We start from the raw sequence: 16,430 nt of genomic DNA on the forward strand, positions 1-16,430 counted from the left end.
TAATCCTTCAACATTACTATTCTTATCATATTTGCTGTATCTATCATTATTATTTTTTGTCGATATTGTTATAACATCATTATCAAAATTGCTATTAAAGACACCTCTTCAAGATTATCATTCTTAATATAATTAAGAGAAAGAAAGAAGAGAAAGAATGAGAGTGTAATTGGTGCTTTCAGTAAAAGTATAAAATCTAGACTTGAAATCACTGGCAAAGATAATCTTATTGACATTTTGCAAATGAGATTTTTACTAAGAAATGAAAAGAGTGTAATCACTAATAGAGAAGGAAAAGAAATAGAAGGAGGAGGGGTAAAGATGGAGAAGAAGAGGAGGTGAGAAAAAGGAAGGAAGAAGAATGATGACGAAAAAGGAAGGGAAGAAGAAGATGACGAAAGGAAGGAGAAGAATGATGACGAAAAAGGAAGGACGAAAAACAAGGAGGGGAAGAAGAAGGGGACGAGGAATATTAGGAGGAGGCGAAGAACAAGGAGAAGAGGAGAAGGAAGACAGACGAGGGAGCGAAGGACAAGGAGGAGAGGAGAAGGAAAACGAGGGAGCGAAGGACAAGGAGGAGAGGAGAAGGAAACGAGGGAGCGAAGGGACAAGGAAGAGGAAAATATGAGCACAATTTCCCAACTGGGGATCGCCCTTCAGATCAGTGGTTCCCAAACCTTCTCAGCGATGGCACTAAACGCAGGGGTCCTTTTGGTATATGTGTGTGTGGTATGGTGTGTGTGTGTGGTGTGTGATGTGTGTGTTTTTGTGTGTGTTTCTTGTTTGATTTTGATTCATCATCCAGTCGTATACAAATCAAGAGAGATCATAAGCATGGGCGTTACAAAAGATAAACAAGACAGACCTCAGTCAGGAAGATGGCCAGCGTCCAAGCGTCCATATGTATATATAATATATAATAATAAGATATATATAGATATTAAATATAATATATATATAGATGTGTGGTGGGTCGGTGTTTGTGTGTAGTTGTATGTGTGTGTGTGTGTGTGTGTGTGTTGTGTGTGTGTGTGTGTGTGTGTGTGTGTGTGTGTGGTGTGTGTGTGTGTGTGTGAATATCAATATCAATATATATATATATATATATATATATATATATATATATATATATATAATATTTAAATACGTAATAACGATAGTAATAATATCAATATGAAATAAAAATTAAAAGGATGATAATGATAATCATAATAATAATAATATAACCTCTACACATAGCTGTATAACTTCTACCACTAATATTAGAATCAATTCATTTTCTCTGTGATCAAGCACGGAACTCTTCCTGTTCCGGCGAACTTCACCCTCAGCGCCTCCAGGCGGTGCTCCTTGGCTTGGATTCCGGAGATTTTCCCTTCAAGTGGAGGCCGAACCAAAGGGGATCCTTCCATCCCTCTGTTGTGGGAAAACCGGGGGAATTACAAAGGACTAACCCCCCGGGAAAGGGAGCATTTTTGCACACCTATGTTAGGGGTGAGGAAGGGTTTTGTAACAGCCGTTTAAATTTTCCCCTTTTCTTCCTCCAATTTCAGTTTTCCCTAGTATATGTGCACACACAAAACACCCGCATTTTTATTTTTATTTTATATATATATATATATATTTATAATATAATAATATATAATGTATAATATAATATTTATATATTAAATATATATATATATATATATATATAATATATTATATATATATAATATATATATATTTATATATTATATAATATATATATAAAAAAAAAAAAGAAGAGAAAAGGGGAAGAGAAGAGAGAGAGAGAGAAAAAAATTATAAATGTAATTTAAATTACATTTTTTAAAAAAAACACGTCATCAAAAAGTTCTTGGGGGAACTAGATTCGTTGGATTTTTTTTTTTTTTTCTTTTTTTAAAATTAATTATTACCGTTTTTGATGCTTTTTTAGGGCGCATCACTTTTCGTTGCTTTCGAAAATGCCGTTGGGCTGCGCCATCATGCGAGAGGTATAGGATTTTGAAAGCATAGTTTTTTTTTTCCCTAGCCAGGAGTCCCCCCTGGACCCTTAAGCCTAGCCTATTTTTTTTCCTAGCAGGAGCTGCGCCCGGGGCCCAGCCAAACCTATTCTTTTTCCCTACCCAGGAGCTCCACGGGGAAGGAATCTCGTGAGGAAATAGAGTGGTCCCTCAAAAATCCTGGCGGAAAAAGGGAGCACTGCTTTCTCCGTTTGGTTTTTTGAGATTTTCTGCCAAGGCTGCAGAACCACGTACCTCCCTTAGGTGCAAGGGAAAAATGCACATTTTACACAGCACTTGGGACAGCATCTCAAAAATTAACTAGCCTTGCGTTTTTAAAAGATTTTTAAAAATAATTTTTGTACGATTTGAGTGACATTTTTCTCACACGGAGCCCAAAAAAAACCCTAAACTAAACAAAAAAAAAAAAAAAAAAAAAAAAAAAAAAAAAAAACAAAAAAAATGGTTTATGTTCTGTTTTAGCTACTATTATTTTTTTGCTTTTCCCTCGTGCCTTTTTTTCCCATGACTATTAAAATAACCAAAGCAATTGCTAAACCCATATACAGGGCCCTAAACGTCACAGGTGGGGGTCACAGGAACATTACAAGTCGGGGGCCCAGGCGCATGCTTTTTTCCCTGAGCGATGGGTGAAGCTCCCCTTTTTTTTAATATAATTTTTAATTATTTTAAAGATTATAGGCTTAATTATTCTTTCTTTCTTTTTTGGATTTCTTGGCATCAACCAGGGGCATGGGGCCCAAGGTTATTAACCCAAATGGTCCTATTTTTTTTTTTTCAATTATATAAGGCATAAGTTTTGTTCCCTTAAAAAAAGTGATTATTTTACTGATGTTTTTTTCTCATCGATAGGATTTTTATTAGTGTAAATTTTTATTTTTTAATTTGGAAATTTTTTTTTTTCTTTGTTTTTGTGTGCTGTATTGATGCAAAAGTAAGGATAGGGTTTAAGGGGAAGGTTGGTGTTCAGGGTGCCCCCCAAATTTGGGGGGGAAAAATCTTTTTAATGTAGGGATGAGGGGGGGTAAATCTCGGTGGCTTTGCCCCAAAGGGGGCCAAACCACCTCCCCCCTTCTGTCTTTCTGTGGATGTATTACAGTTCTATTTTTTGTTTGTTTTGTTTGTGAGTTGGAGGTTGGTCATCATTTGCCACAAGAGATGTTTTTTTGTTTTATAAGGCACAAAAACCGAGATCTGTAGGACTATGCAAAGGGTCCAGATCACCAGTTGACCCGTCAAATTTTCAGCTGCTCATTGCCAGGGGAACCAGAGGGGCCTGGTACCCATATTAGTTTGTTTATTTTTTGGCACCAGTACTTACAAATGATATTACCCAAAAGTTCTTTTTTGGTGGTTTTATGTTTTTAAGGGTTTTAAGTAAACTTAAGAATTAAAAAAATATATTCTACGTGGGTCGTCGATAGTGAAAAATAAATTTTGGCTTTGTCAAGGGAAAAAATTTTCAGCAAGAAAAGAGATGTAGATTGGGCAGTCTGAATTTTTAGTTCACATTCAGTCGCCCCATACCCCCGCCCCCCACACTATCTGTCTTGGAGCCGTGGGTATATATATAAAAAAAAAGGGAGATTTTTAAAGGATCTCTCTAAAACCTCTGGCGTACCTCCACCTCCGGGCCAGGGGCCTTGGCTGATGGAACCAGGTTCCCAGATAGAAAATTGGGGGTTTTCCCCAGGGTGTATTTGGACTAACCGGGGTATCGAGGCAGGAGATCTATACGATTTCTCGACGGGGGTCGGGAGTCTCGTGGAAAAGGGCCCCTAATGCCACTATTGCCTTTGGGTGGTCGGGTCCGAGCCCCTTTTGGGGGCAAAGCTCGGTAACTGGCCGCCTGTTGGGGGGGAGGTATCCTGACCCCCCCTCAAGACGCTCGATCCGAGGCACTTCAGGGTCCAAGACACACACGCAAACGGGGCATTCTCCCAAGCACCCAAAAAACCTTTAAAACTTGTTTCGATGCCAAACCATCACATTACCCAAAATCTATTTTAGCCCTAATCAGGGCTTAATACCATTACAAAGACTGTCTTCAGCCCCCCTTTTTGTTACCAAAAAAAAATCCTTAAAAAATTTAAAAGGTTTTTTTTGATATTTTTCTTTAACTGCCCAATGTGGTTTTCCAATTGAGTCTACTAAAAAAAGTAGCCCAAAAAAAAATTTTGCAAAATTTTAAAAAGGTTTGGGGGGTTGTCTGAGTCCTGATTTTTGGGCTTTCTCCAGGGAAAAAAATTACCCCAACTCTTTCGAAGGAAAAAATTAAAAACCCCCATGGGGCCCATTTTTGAATCATATCCGTCCCAAATTGGATGAAATTTAGCATACGGGAGTATTTAAGTTCCGAGGGGGAGCTGGTAAGATGCTTTTATATAATGAAATAAGTTGGTGACAAGACATTTCCCCTTGTGGGACCCCGTTTGCCTGGAAAAAAAGTCCAAAAGTGACTTGTGGGAAAAATTTTTGACGCAAAGTTCTGTCAGAAATAAAATTTTGAATAAAACAAGGTAATTTTTCCCCCACGTAATAAAAAGCTAGTTTCGAAAAGGGCCCAATCGCCATGTCATGTGTAGCTTTTTAATTTAAAATTACTGAAATAAAAAAAATTTTTTTTTGGAAATGGCCTCTTGAATATGATGCCCCAGCTTTAATATTGACGAGATTTTGGGGCGTCCTTCGGAACCCGGGTGCTCGTAACTAGCAAATTACGGAATTTAAAAAAATGCAATAGGCCTACTTTTAAACAATTCCTTCCATACCTTGCATAAGCAATTTGCAACACAATTGGGGGTGGGAGAGGAATTGGGGTTTTCCCCCCCCTTTAATATGGGAATGATGTGGGGAAGTGCCATGAGTTTTTGGAAAAAATGTTTTCTTTCCAAATTTCATTTTACACTTCTAGCAACTTAATCATGCATCATAATTTAAAATGCTTCATATCTCATATCGAAACTCACCCGGGGCCCTGGGGGTGTTCCCCTAAGGCTTCTAGGGTCGGACAAGCTCATCCATTGTAAATCTTTATTGTAAAACAAAAATATCTCCGTGGGAAAATGAATTGGTTGAGTAGCCCCTTTCCTGATGGTCAGGGGGGTGGGAGGTAAAAAGCTGAGCTGCTTGTAGAGAGAATGCCTGGGAGTCATTTGCGGCTTAGGGGAATCTAAATGATTACCCCCTTTCAATGTTATTTATTTTAAAAAATATTTTTTTTTATTGATTTATTGATATGGACCAAACCCCTGATATTTTGGTGTTGTGTTTATTGTAGAGACAACCCCGCCAGGAGTCTCTTTTTGCTGGGCTTATTACTCTACGACCATAGCTTTGCTTTTTTGTAATGCAAAAGTTTTTTTTTGGATGTTATTTTTGAAAAAACCCTTTGGCCCTTTTTTGGTCGGCACAGTACCCTGCGGCAATTGGTGTCCACCATGGAAATCTATGCTTAACGCTATCTGTCGAAGTTTTAGGGAATGGATACAATGCTGCCTAAATCAATTTTTGAATTTTTTTACTTTTTATCTGTTTCCCAAAAGTTTGAGCTTGACGCTCCTGTGAAGGGGACCCCCCTCTGCTCTTTTTCGTTAAATTTAGGGCTGAAAGCGTTTCACGGTCCATGAATTTTACAAAAAAAGGAAGATATCGTTCCCCAAAGATCGTCAAAGGGGTGCCACAGGCCTTGGCTGCTATTGATGAGAGACCCGTGATAAGTCAATAAAGCTCAAATTACCGGTATTATCGTAACCCGGTCGGACTACCCTATTTAGAAGGGTTAAATCAAATCATTAAACAACAACTATTGCCACCTTACCCTCCACCCCCAGGGAAACCCCCTAACGTATATGAGCATTAAAAAAAGCTAAATTTCTTTTTTTGGCAGACGTTCTGAAGAGCAAAAAGGTCATCATAGGCTTCACTGCATTAGGGGGACCAAAAAGTGAACATATAGCCAGATACGTGCCCTTTAATTTTTAAAAATTTTCATGCGACAAACTCCAAAATAGAATCAATAGTCACTTCTGTAAAAGGGGGGTTTGGGGGTGTACGGGGACTCCCCCTCCACCCCTCCCTCACGATCCCTTTCCCACATAAATGGGGTTCCCCAGCGAAAAAGACCTCGTCAGAGACGAGGTGTGTTAAGTCGTTTTTTGGAGAAAATATAAAATTGGGACATAGGACGAGGCTAATAATTTAGGTCTTTTTTTTAGATCTAGACTTCGACAGTTCCCTTGTAAATGGTCGACGCGAAGTTACGTTTTATGGGGTTTGGAAGGCCTTGGGCCACCCTTTTTTTTTCTTTTTTTTGGAGGGATGCCCCCTCCCCCCTCGTTCCCGGGGGCCCCTCTCGGGGTGGTTTTGGAGCCTCCGCCCGTACCCCCTGACGAGGGAACGACTGACAGATTGCGATCGTTCTCTCACAGAAGCCGATCGCGACCAGGGGAAATCCCCACAGGGTTTGCCCGGACGGAAAGTGCCCCTCCCCAGTGACTCGGTTCACCCCCTTAAAATTTTTATGCTGGTTGACAGCAAATTTTATCGACCCAATTGGTCAAATGATAAACTTAAAATTAAATTTTTAAAGGTTGTTTCAGTTCGGGAAAATTTTTTTATCCTTGGTGAAGTGTTGATGACTTACTAGCCTAGGGGGGGAGTTTGTTACTGCTTTGTCCTAGGAAATATCGGGTTTGTTGTCAAACTTTCCACTTTCTTTGCTTCAGTATAACTAACTTTATGCTTTCCCCATATCTAAGTCTCATTTCCTTCTTCAGGGTGTTGCATCAGCAGATCCTGATGAGGGGACCCCCCCAATTAGCCATTTGGGGATTTTTTGTACAAGTGATGGTGTCATGGGTTCAGCCATTACGGCAAAAGAATTTATTTTATCTTATCATGCATCTTAAGAGCGTGCCGAATTTTTTTGGGATCTATTAAATGCATTTGCTTTTGGACATAAAGGGCTTACTTTAACCGTTCATAACCCACATTGCATACTCGGAATTTTTTTTTCAAGCAAAAGGCAAAAAAAAACAGTTTTCCCGTTTCGTTCGCACTTCCCGTCCTTTTTGGATACAATGAACGTCCACTAGTCTTGGCCTTTATGCTCTCGAATTTTACTTTTTTCCCTCTCCTCAAAACCTGGAAAGATTTCCCCACAGGTATTTGGGGAATAGGAAAAAGTTTTTAAATCGGATCAGAATTTGCGTCAGTTTAAGTAAAACCTTAATTGGGAGTTGTATTGTACTTTAAAAAAGGGGGTTCCATCTCGCAATTTTTGACAAAATCAAAAAACGCCGTCCCTTGACCATCAAGGACCTTTTTTTATGATAAGGGGTTCACGTTCAAAAGCGATTGATTTTCCTTCACGCATTTTACTTTTTCGAACCTTGCTTCTCGGGGGGATTTTAAAAGTGGGCTTTTAGGTTTTGTCGTTAGTGGGGTTCCTTGTTCAGGGTGAATTTGCAAAGAGTGGTCTGAGTCGCCCCTCCCCCTGAGGGGGAGAAGGGGGGAGCCGGGGGATCATCCCTCCGGGGGATTTTGGCCAGGGGCCGACCCCCGCTCAAAAAACGTTTTTCTGAAGGGATTTTAAAACTCTTAATTTTTGGGATAACCTAACAGCAATAGCTAAGAGAGTAAATCAGTATTTCGTCCTCTACCCCCCAGTGGAAGCCTGGTTGCGTTCTCCAGTACCACAGAAAGGATCGAGTTATGTTTAGGACATTTCCCTTACCCCCGGGAACTTGCCTAGGCGAAGGAGGGTAATTCGATGCCCACCCCCCAAGCGAATACGGGAGCTCACGAGGAACTCCGGCAGGCTCAGGAAAGTCACATTAGAGGGAAAAAAAGTTTAGAGGGAGAAAAAGTGCGCCCAAAGGACGCCCCAGATACTGGGCCCCCCTACCCAGGGGTCAAAGCCCAAAGGGCTACCCTGGTGTAGAGAGAGCTGCGGGTCTGAGGTGGGGTGCTGACTACTCCTACTGTAGTCTCGTGTCACCTGCAAAAAACAAAAGCACTGAAGGTGCTGGCAAAGCACTAAAAAGTGCGAAAAGTTCTGTAATTACAGGATTTTACTTTACTTTTATTTTACTTTACAACTCAGAAGCAATAATGTCTAGCGAGACGAGAGGCCCGGGCTCCAGGGTAGCTCTTGTGGCACAAGGCTTATTGTTTATTCCCTGCTGCTTTTAAACAAGGTGTGTTCTCATCAAAAATTCAAACACGAGTAAATCATTATTCCCTTTTCCCTGAGAGAGGGTTTTTTAATATAAAGTTATCAATAGTTAATACTCTTTAAGGCTGTATGTTAGTTTTGGTGAATTCTTTGCTAACTTCTTTTTCCAATAATACCACAAAATCATCTATATTTACTGTCTTTAAGCATTGTCTTTAACTAAATTAGGGGAGTAATTATTCTCTTAGAAGTTTTACTATGTTTTACTATATTTGTAGCTAACCTTAAAACGGAGAGGCACTTTAACGTAAAATATTATGGTTTACCCTATCAAATTTTTTCGTTTTCTTTTTTACCACAATAGATTTTCTTTTTTTAAAGGGTTACTCTATTATATTCGGAGAAAGATTATCATATTGAGGTTTTACATTTATCGTTTTAATGAAAAGATAACAATATTTTTTGTTGAGAAATTAAGCATGTAAGAATTATGAAGAATTATATGCTTGTAATATATGTGGTTTTAAGCAGTTCATCTTAAAATACATACAATATTACACCGTGGTCTTATAACAGCAGAAAGAGAGAGAGGAGAGAGAGAGTGAGAGTGAGAGTGAGAGTGAGAGCGAGAGCGAGAGCGAGAGCGAGAGAGAGCGAGAGCGAGGGGCGAGAGGAGAGCGAGAGCGAGAGCGAGAGTGAGAGTGAGAGTGAGAGTGAGAGTTGAGAGAGGGGAGAGAGAGAGGAGAGAGAGAGGAGAGAGAGAGAGAGAGAGAGGGAGGAAGGGAGAGGGAGGGAGTCATTTCGACTTTACGAAAAGGATTGAGAATAAAATTTTGACCATACGAGCTAATGACGGAAACTTCAAAAGTCCCCAGAGAAGACGAAAAGAAGGTACAGACATGTACAGACTTTCTTAAATAGAGGGAAAAAAGAAGGAAGAAAAATACCATCAAGCTGGAATAAACTCAGCAGGAAAGCTTGATTTATGTTGTAAATGGATGTGAACAATTTACGATGTAATGACATATGATTTATAATATCATGAACAATTTTTAAAATTGCACTCATTTGTTTGATATCACTTTTCTCTGGAGTACCTCTGAAATATGTTTATAATAACTTTCCTATAAATGAAGACTCAAAGGTTTTGAGAAACCACTCTTGTAAAGGTAGAATTATGGACAAGAGAATTGTGTGGCGAAATAGAATATATATACACCCAGCATTATATAATATATATATATTATATATATATATATATATATTATATATATATATATATAGTATATGTGTATATATATATATGTATATACATATAAATATATACACACACACACACACACACACACACACACATATATATATATATATTATATATATATAATATATAATATAATATATATTAGATATATATATACATACATATATATACACATACACGTATGTTATATATACACGTATACATACATACATATATATATTATATTATATATTATATAATATATAATATATATTATATGTATGTTGTATATATAATATATAAGGCCGCGGTGGCCGAGTGGTTAGAGCATCGGACTCAAGACTGGCACGAAAGCAATCTGAGTTCGCGGGTTCGTGTCACCGGCCGGCGCATTGTTTCCTTGGGCAAGGAACTTCACCTCGATTGCCTACCTAGCCACTGGGGTGCCAAGCCAGCCAAGTCAGTGCTGGTCCCAAGCCCGGATAAATAGAGAGAATGATACCTAAAAGGTAACGCCGGCACTCTCCATGGAAAAGAACTGGGACCCTACCACGTACTCACTCCAAGAAGCATCACAACATGAAAGCTACTGTTAAGTATCATGCTGTGACCACGGCGGCTCAAACATGAACCTACCGTAAAAAAAAAAAAAAAAAAAAAAAAAAAAAAAAAAAAAAAAAAAAAAAAAAAAAAAAAAAAATATATATATATATTTAATATATAAATAGTATATATATATTTTTTTCCTTCCTTTAACGGTGGGTTTTCTGTCTGAGCCCCCCGGTGGTCACAGCAGATACTTTTTTTTTTTTTCAAGTTGTGATGCTTTTGGGTTTTTGGATTTACGGGGGTGGGGGGTCCCATTTCCCCTTTCCCCCAAAGGAGCCCCCGGTGTTACCTTTTTAGGTAATCATTCTCGTCTCTACCCCGGGCCCGGGACCAGAAACTGCCCTGGGCTGGCCTGGCACCCAGTGGCCAGGGGAAAATTTGGGGGTTAAAATTTCCCTCCCCAAAGGGGAACAAGGGGCGCGGGGCCCGGCAAACCTCGAACCCTCGAACCCCGATTCCCGGGCGTGACAGTTTTTGAGTCCGACCCCCAACCATTGGGCCACTGGGGCCCCCCGGGGCCCTATCAGGGGGGGCCCTTTTCCATGATTCTTTTTTCCCCAAACCCGGACCCGGGCGGCCTTGCCATTCCCTTCCGCCCAGTGTTTTTTTTTTTTTTTTTTTTTTTTTTTCAAAACATAAACCCAAAACCGTAAAAAAAAAAAAAAAGGAATATACATTTTAAAATATCATAAAAATATAATACACTACAAAACATATATATATTATTTTAATAAATATATATATATATATATATATATAAGTAGACCCAAAAAGGGGAAACAGAACGATTTCCCACTAAAGGGGTCGTACATGAGGGTGTAAACGGGAATTTGGAAAACCGGGCAAGGGTAAATTCACGTAATAATTTGGACCGAAACCCGGAATCATTAATCATATTTTAATGAGTTTAGCGCACACCAGCTACCTTACAGTCGTTCATGGGGGCCCCAAAATGGGGCAAAAAGTGGGCTTTAATTAAAAGTGATTTCAAAATCAAGGGCCGGAAACCGGAAATCTTTTCCCGCCTCTAATGATAATCGGCCCCTCCCCTCCTCTCCAACAAAAGGCGACGGACGGGAACGCCCCCCACCTTACGCAAACAAAAAGGGTTTTTAAATTTGCCCGCGGAAAGTGATTAACGCAATCAATGCCCCCGTAACCAAAAACCCATTATAAATTTACCGTTACCAAAACATTAGCACACCCCTTTGAGGATCCCCTCCCCCTTTTCCTTCTAAAAAAAATATGCCAGGAAACCAAAAAATGATCCCACCCCCCAGCCTTTTAAAACCCCAACCCCCACCACCCCCAACCACCCTCTTCCATACCCTCCCACCCCCGCACCGCAATTTTAAATCATTTTTAAAAACTTGCCCTTTTATCGAAAATTTAAACCCCCAGTTACACCACGAGGGGAAAAACCCCCCCTCCCAAAATAAAGGGAGGCAATCATAATCCAACCCGATGCCGGGTCACAGATAAACCCTCCCCCCCTCCACAACCCCCCGCCCCCCCCAATATGCATCGTGTTTTGAAACGGTACCTGGATCGAGAATTGCCCCGTTACGGGACGATTGACCACCCCCTCCTAATGAATGAGAAAATTTAAACCCAATGCCAGGGTCACGGGTTGGGCCCCAACCACCCCCACCCCCCTTTCGAATCCCCCCCTCCCAACCCCTAACCCCCCCAATATTCATCTTTTTTTAAAAACTTGTACCCGGACGGGGAATTGACCCTGTTCCAGACGAATGAAAATCCCCCCTAATTAATCATAACCCCTAAAGTCCCTCAAAAGATGTCTAATACCCCCCCCAAAAGGGTTTTTCCTCTCCCCCTCCCCCTCCTCCTCCCCCAAAACCCAAACCCCCCCCCTTCCCTTCCTACCGCCCCTGCCCCACATTCCCCCATACCCCAAAGAAAATAATAGAAAGGGAAAAAAAGCAACAAACAAATTCACAACCCCCTTACTAAAGGAGATAAATACGGGCCCTGCCTGAAGTGTGAGTTTGATCCCCCCCCCCCCCCCCCCCCCCTAATGAATTTGATGCAATCAATCCAACCCCCCCCCCAACCCAAGCTTTCGCTCCCTCATAAAACCCCTCCTCCCCCCACAGGGGGGGCCCCCCCGGGCCAATTTATTCATCGTTTTTAAACTTGAAACCCGGATCGAGAATTGACCCCTGTTACAGAGGGGAGTAAACCACCCCTCCTAAATAAAATAAAAATTTTCTTTAAACAAAAAACCTAAGGGCCCTCCCCCCTTCCCCCCACCCCCATCGGGTTTGGGTCCCAAAACAGGTCTGCTAATGACCAAAAAATTTTAAAGGGGTTCCTTTCCCTCCCCGTGACGGGGATAAGAATACTTAAACAAAAAAGGATTAAAAAAATCGTTTAACAATATATACTTTTTTTTTCTATTTCCACACACATATTTTGCGCCCCCCCGGTATATGGTTTAAGCGTGAAAAAGGGGAGAAGAACCCGGGTTTTGCACAATTGCCCCTAATGTCCCACCACCCCTTTTCTCTCCTCCCCAAAAGAAATTTTTCTTTTTTTTGTAAGAGAAATATCACTGGTTCTATTCTGTTTTTTTGGGAAGGGATTTCTCACTATTGGTGAAGGGTTTGAGAATATTTTGGAAAATCATTTTCCCCGGGTGGCAGCTCTTGGATTTTGATGGGGATGTTTTCAGGCCTTCTATGTAGTGAAAAATTTGAGTTTCCCTGGAAGATAATTTTTTTGTCTCGATTGTATCCTCCTTTTTAAATGACGGGCCCTTCACCAGGGGATTACGGAACTTAACCCGTTTTTTAATTCCCGGTGATTCTCCAGGTGGCAATAAATTTTTTATTTGTAGTGAAAAGGGGGGTTTTTCTCCATTGAATATCTTCTTTTTTTCCCTGGCGTTTTGTCACTCATTTTTTCCCCTCACCAAAGGGGACAAAAACCAGGGTTTTAAATACCATTGGCGCCCATATTTCCATGCTGGCAACTTTTGGGAACTTTTGGGGGGGGCGGGAGTAGGCGGGGGGGCGGGGGGGGCCCTCATTTTTTAAACCTTTACACTAGCCTTTTTTACATCCAGAGACATTTTCAAAAATAAAAAATAGTTTTATTAAAAAGGATATAAAATTCTTGGTACTTTTTATGCTCTCAACTTACAAAAAACAAAACGTTTTAAGAGGCGTAACACAAATAATAGGTTTAAATTTTTCTGGGGTAAATGAAAATGTGAAAAACCAATATTTCATATGTTTGCCCCTTTTCATGTTAAAAAAACTAAAATGTTTAATTTTACCAAATTTAATTAAAAATTTTCGGGTTTTTTATTTATTTAGAGGCTTTAATGGGTTTTTAAGGTATCAAAAACCCAGGTAAAAGGGAGGGGTTTTCCCCCCTGTATTTACGCCTGAACACCTAAAAAACCACCCTTCTTGCTCAGGGGTTAAGGATGAAATAATCCCCAAAAGTTTTAAATCAGTATTTTTTGATTTTTTTTAAAATCCCCTTAATATAAAAAAGGGCACCCTCATAAGAAAAATTCAAAAGAAAGATTTAATTTCGAAACCCGACGGGATAACCCTGCGACCTCCTCTCATATTTAAAAGGTGTTATATACCCGTTCTTACATAAAAAGGGACATCATAAAAAAAAATATGTTTTTTAAAAAGGATCATGAAATTCTTGTTTTTTTTTTATGACTCTCAAGTTTACAAAAAATATCCCCTAAGAGGTGAAACACAAATAACAGGTTTAAAATTTTTTTCTGTGTAAATGTAAATGCGAAAAACCAATTTTTTCATACCTTTGCACGTTTTCATATTAAAAAACCAAAAAAGGTTATTTCCCAAAATAGATTAAAATTTGGACGCTGGTTTTTTTTCTTTTTAGAGGAGCTTTAAAAGGGGGTTTTCAAGGTATTTCACCGGGCCCCAAAGACAGGCTTCCCCCTCAAATTTACGCCGAAAAAACCTAATTATCTCCCAACTGGGCGCCCACATTTGCCCATATTATAACATTGTTTGCCCTTGAAAACTGACTCGACAAAGGGACCGTGTTCGGGCGAGTGATCCCCCCTTCAAAACCCCTAAAATTTAACCGCACAAGGGAAAAAAACCCCCCCCCGCGGGCCGGATGAATTTCGGGCAAAGGAAATAAACCAAATTCAAGGTTTTTGCCCCGAAAAAACAGGGACCTTTCCCTTTCCCCTTCCTCCCGACCCTGTCCCCCCTTCCCCTCCATACCCCCTTTAAAAAACCCAAATTTAATAGTAAAAATTTAAGAAGAAAAAAACCCAAATCCCCACCCACAATTTCCTTTGTTTTCGGAGAAAATAAGCCTCCCTGAAGTGTTAAGGGGGAGTTGATCACACCTATACTAATGAGCGTGCACGTTTAATATGGTCCCCCGATTTTCAGTTGTCGCTGACGCCCCCGCCCCCCCCATCATCCCCCCCTCCCCCCCCCCCAAAAAAATCCCTTTGTGCACTCAATATGCCTTTATTATAAATCTCAAGCTTACACAAAAACACACGCCCAAAGGGAGGCGATAACACAAATAACGGTTTAAAAAGTTTTTTCTGGAAAAATTAAAATTTCGATAACCAAGTTTCATACTTTCCCACTTTTAATATTTTATAAAACCCAACGGGTTTAAATTTTTAACCTAAAAAATCGAAAAGCCCGGGTTTTTCTATTTAGAGACCCCGGGAAATGGGGGGGGGGGTTTTTTCAAGGTATCTAAACCCAGGTAAAAGGGAGGGGTTTTTCCCCTCTTTTTACGCCGGGAAAAACCAAAATTATCTACCAATAGCTCACCACCTTCCCCGTTTTAAACTGATTTTTTGCAAATTAAAACCTCAAGGGAAAATGCGGTATATTTCCTAAAATTTTTCCTGAGGGGCTTTTCCCTCGATGTTTTACAATCTCCCCGCACCTTAGGAAAAAATTTTATTTTTCCCTTTGGGAACCCCATTTATAATTTTTGTTTGCCCTTGTAACGACTCGAAAAAAATAAACCGTGTTAAAAGGCGAGTAAATCACCCCTCATAACCAAAACAAATAACCCCCGCAAGGGAAAAAACCCCAACCCAGGGCCGGGTTAGAAGTCAGCCCAGGTAATAAACCCAAATTCTAGGTTTTAACCGAGAAAACAGGTGACCCTTCCTTCCCTTCCCCCGCCCCTCCTAAACTTTCCCCCAAATTCCTCATTAAAAGCAAAACAGAAAAAAAAAGAAGAAGAAACAGTCACAATCCTGCTTAAGGAGATAATCCCAGCCCTTCACTGAATTTGTTAAGGTGAGTGATCACACCTATAGCAAGGGGCCCTTTGGAACACGATAAATATGATAACCCGTTTCCCGGTGTCACTGATGCCCCCAAACCTCCATCTTTCAAACCCCCCCCCCCCCCCCCCACAATATTCTCGTTTTTTAAAACTTGTACCTAGATCGGTAATTGACCATGTTACAGACGAGTAAAACCACTTCTCCTAATGAATAAAACTGTCATAATCAATAAAAAAATAACCCTGGGGGGAAAGGGAAGGACCCTAACGTTTGAAAAAGTTTGGGCGACCTCCCTCATTTTTTAAATATTATTTATACTAGTCGTTCTTAATCCCAAAGCATCTTCATAAAAAAAAATTTTTTGGGTTCTTTGAAAAGGATCAGGAAATTTTTTGACCTTATTATGACTCCAAGCTTAACAAACACACGTCCTAAGAACAAATAACACAAAAAAAGGTTTAAATTTTTTTTTTGTATAAATGTAAATGCGAAACCCCATTTTTCTTTGGTTTTGAAAATTTTTCATATTTTATAAAACTAACGGTTAATTCCTAATAGATTAAAAAAAAAACCGTGGTTTTTTTCCCCTTTTAAGAGAGCTTAATAGTGTTTTAAATTTTTATTTGCGCCAGGGCAAAGGGGGGTTTCCCTTCATTTTTTACGCCCTAAAACACCTGTTTATCTACCAAACTGCTTTCACCCCCCTTTGCCCACGTGTTGACTCATTTATGTTTTGCTAATTAACCTAAAGGGGGCCCTTTGCAGTTTTTTTTCCTAAAATGTTCCTGCCTCTTTTCGCGATGTTTAAAATTTCAAAATTAAACTTGGGAAAAAATATTTTTTTTTCCCCCTTAAGCCCCCATATGTAAAACTATATACAGCGGCTTTACCCTTTCCATAAAGGTGCAAAAACAATACACCCTCCTTTTTTATGATGAAATCACCCCAAAAAAGGGGGAACTAGCTCTTCAGCAATTTACCCCCCCCTCCTCGAAATTGTCTATATCCCTGCTAAAAGTATATAGGAAAAAAAGAGTTAAGCATTTTTTACCCGGGTTTGGGGTCACAAAAGGCCCCACACCCAAA

Source organism: Penaeus monodon, chromosome 42 (assembly GCF_015228065.2).
Source record: "Penaeus monodon isolate SGIC_2016 chromosome 42, NSTDA_Pmon_1, whole genome shotgun sequence".
In the NCBI taxonomy this organism is placed as follows: Eukaryota; Metazoa; Arthropoda; class Malacostraca; order Decapoda; family Penaeidae; genus Penaeus; species Penaeus monodon.